Here is a 4,151-nt window from a genome sequence, read left to right on the forward strand (position 1 = left end):
CGGCTGCATGTGGCTTCCCCTTGTGTCTCATTCGCGCGTTTTTGTGCAAAGGACACGCCAAACAAAGCCACGCACTCGCGCATGTAGCTTTGGCAGTGTTGGAGTATTGCGGAAGCTACCGTATTTATTTGAGTAATAGCCGCACTCTTTATGAAGAAAGCCTGAGTGTTCGCTTTTCCGCGGAGCACGCAGATTGCCAATCACGGCGTTCGACAGCATGATTCCAGCTTTTTACAGGACAGAGATGACGTCTTCGTTCCAAGATGCCATCTCTGATGATTGAATTTGTGTGGAGAATCGTATTCTTGATCTGGTTATTCGCTATGTTATTTATGCGCAACGCGATGATTAACTGTATATGTGTTCTGCGGGAAAGTAGACGCAAGGGCCTTGTTCATAAATAGTGCGGCTATTACTCCAGTAAATACGGTATAGCCTTGACAACGTAGCACAAAATAGTTGACGCTAAGTATTCGCGACTCGAACGACCTCGTCACTCTCGTGAGATGTGGCGACCGAAAATAGGTCGTGCCGTGCCATGTGCCAGCTCACGCGTGCACAACGCTGGGGCTCAAGCAGGCAAGCATTGGCTTCAAAATGGTTTGCCCCGATCTTTATCCACTGCGTTCAAACCCTGACGTGGTGTGTTGGCCTAAGCGAGCTTTCAGGTGCATAGCCTTCTTCATGGAGGCGATGAAAGGACTACCTACGGACAGTAGGTAGTAACTGTGTACCGCGCTGATGAACATTGATTAACACAGAATATCTGGTTCACACGGTGCGAGGTTGCGTTCGGAGCTCTGACCCATTTGTTCCCGATGTTTTTGTTTCTTTTTCGGCCCTGATCGCGAGCAAGCGCGTCTCCCGACACGAGCTCTTGCCATTTGACAATACTACGGCGGCGTTTTGTTAATGGCTTTTCTTTGTATTTTTCTTTTGAGAGCGCGCGGTGTCGGTATCAGGTGCTACAAAGAATGCCATCACCCTAAACAGAAATACATTAAGGCACCCTACGACCTAACATCTTGATACGAGAGTAACGAGTGTCACTGCGACAACGTTCGCCCTGTCAAACTTGAGAAGCAATGCAAGCCAAACCTACTTCGTTTGGCAGTTATGAGTCACGTTTTTCTCCGCGCCCCCGTCATTGTTGCTGTGGACACAACCAGTGCAACTTCCCTCGCTTTACTTGGGTAGCGATCGCGTCAACCGCCAACAACATGCAATCACGGAAGCCACAAAAGACGAGCAAAACTCGCGAAAGGACCTGTTCCGGCCAGTTGAGTGTTTTCCAACTAGGTGCCGTCCGTTTCGCTGGAGTCGCGAATAGTGACAAGGAAGGTGTTAGCGACGTTTATAATCGCCGCGCGCGTGGTTTAGCAACACCAACATCGTTGGATCCTGGGAAAGTAGCTCCAAGCTCCCCGTATATGGTAGCGATTTTGGTTCATGCCATGAGCAGTTTCTCCTTGTCCTCTCCATTCTTGGATAGCCGATGCCAATTCCCGGTGACAGGTTGCTTTATCAAGACATTTCTTGAATACCAAGATTTTGTTATCCACACACCGGCGAAACAGGCGCACATCTTCGCGCCGTAGACGCGGTGTCGGTGCTTGGCGGCATTGAAAAATAATTTCCCTGTTTTGGAATACGCAAGAACAACAATACCGTTCAGGCACGTAGCCAGGGGGGGGGGGGGGGGGGGGGGCTATGGGGCCCAGCCCCCCCCCCCCCCCCCCCCAAATCTTCCATTTTGCTGGGGCCTCCTCTCCCCCCCCTCCCCCTCATACAGCATTTTGTCATGGGCGGGCCCCCGGCCCCCCGAAACAAAATCCTGGCTACGTGCCTGATACCGTTGTAAGACATCTGTGGAGATGAGCATGATCGATAAGTTGATTGAATGCGCAGTACCAAAGACGCTTATATTGGCGAGGAACGCTTTCAGTACGATAAAGCTCCATAACGATCGTGGCGCAACTATACTCCGCGACTTTTCTTGGCAATGCAGTGGAAGGTACAGGCCCGCGTCCCCTCTCCCATTTTAAGTGTGCGCGGGCTCTCCTCCTCTCCCCGGAAATGGGGGAGGAGGAGAGCCTGCGTACACTCGAAATGGGAGATGGGACGCGGGCCTGTACCTTCCACTGCATTGCCAAGAAAAGTTGTCGCGGAGTATAGTTCAGGACGACCCTTTCGAAGCTTCGAAAATTTCAATGGACAGAAGTGGGGATTGGGGGGGAGCAATGGCTACTGAAACCAATCAGTCAATCACCTTGCGAGGTTTGGTCGTCTGTATGTTAGTATCTGTTTTGCGCCCGGCTAGCAGGCAGGGAAGGCAATAGTGCTACCTTCCCGGGATCTAGTGGCAAGCAACACCAAGCTAAGCGCAGAGACGAAGAGACAAATGTGCGTGCTTTGCTCCGGACGGTGGGTGTCAGTGATTTTGTGTGCACCGTGACTTGAATCAGAGCCCGAACTCTATAGTATCTGCAGACCTACCAAACACAAAACCTACAAAGGATAACCGGGCTAACATATCACATATGACGCGAAGTACACTTAGTAATGCTCGAATTCGATTTTTTTTTCTGCTTTCCTCGAAGGGAAAAGACAGGAACACTCTATTGTCTAAGGTCACTATTTCCTGTATGGTCCCCAATGACCCATCCTTCGAATAGTTTATACCCGATGTGGTTTGGTGCGGGAGTCGGATTTCGAAAGAATAATTCCGTCGAATTTATTTTACTTGCTCATACGCACCCGTACTTCCTGACAGATCAAAGTCGTGCTCGGCGCTCGATTAGGTCGTGTCATCTCACCAACCCAAGGAGGCTCGGTCCAGCGGATGGCCGGCTCAGGAATCTGACATCTGCGCGCATGCAGCTCCAACTGACCCCCTGGCCAGACATGCGGGGGTCCGGGCGGTGCATAGGAGTGCGCCAATCAATAAATCAGGGCGCCTCGGTGGTGCAGTTTGCCGACTCCGGGCTCGGGCTGGCGCACTCGGGCCTCCGTGGCGGGTTTGGGTTCGCGACCGGTAATCCATCAAATGCACCCCGCTTCTCCGACGGTTGCCCCGGCAACGCTGCCACCGAAAACACCGGCCACGCCCCCTTGCGCGACTCGAAGTTAGCGGGCACTACATGGACGGGAAGCGAGCGAAGAGCCAGCCCCGAATGAGTCGCAAAGCGGGAGACAAGAAACCCCGTGTCGGCGTCTTTGCATCCGGCGGCGCTCGCACGAGCGGACAGTCCGTCATTCGGCCGGCACGCCAGTGTCGCGACCCCGAGAAAAATGCGAGCGCCGAGATCTCGCTCACACTTGACGTTTATTGAGTCCGCGTCCAAATGAAGCGGGTATTCGAGAAAATATGGTTTCCTCTCCCACGCAGCGATTCAGTCTCGCAAAGAGACTCACCTCAGCAGTCTTTCGCATACCTCGCGTGGGAAATATTTAAACGTGTCTCGATCATTCTGATGAACCCGGGGAGCACGGAATTTGCCCTGCGTGCATTATGCGTGCGTTACGATTTGGCATGCTTGGTTATGGGAGGCCCTGGGTGACTTCAAATACGTCGCGCGCACAACACACTCATCTGCCCCCCACCCCCAGGTTTATCAGATTGATCAAGACTAGTTTAAATTTACTTAGGACACGTGACGTCGTGAGATCACGTGAGGAGCTAAGCTCTATCATGCGGGAGCCAGCCACGCGCGCCGATGGTCGCCTGCAACCCACAGGCTCCCATTAGTCATGCTTCGTCCATCTGTTGCCCTCCCGTTCTCCTCCTTCTCGTAGCGTCGCGCATAGGAGTTGCACTGCGAATCGCAGGGTTCAATGTTTGATTCCCTCTGAGCCGTTTGATATATCCCGCTAATTACGATTAATTATGCGTAAGTATAATTACGTATGACTATGTATCCCTTATATAAGCGTAGTAGACTTATGCATAGCCTGTTATAGGTTATGCATGCTTTTGTTGCAATGGCCCGCGTGTAACGGTTCTTTGTCACGATCCAGCGTAATGCTTTCTCGCATGAAATCCACCCTTAGAAGCATTATGTGTTAAACAAAATGCGGCTGGACTTCATTATAGTTCTTTTTAACATAGATGTGTCCTCCATCCAGCTCCTCGTTTATTATTTTATACACAT

This window comes from Ixodes scapularis, unplaced genomic scaffold (assembly GCF_016920785.2).
Source record: "Ixodes scapularis isolate PalLabHiFi unplaced genomic scaffold, ASM1692078v2 PGA_scaffold9__187_contigs__length_104089568, whole genome shotgun sequence".
In the NCBI taxonomy this organism is placed as follows: Eukaryota; Metazoa; Arthropoda; class Arachnida; order Ixodida; family Ixodidae; genus Ixodes; species Ixodes scapularis.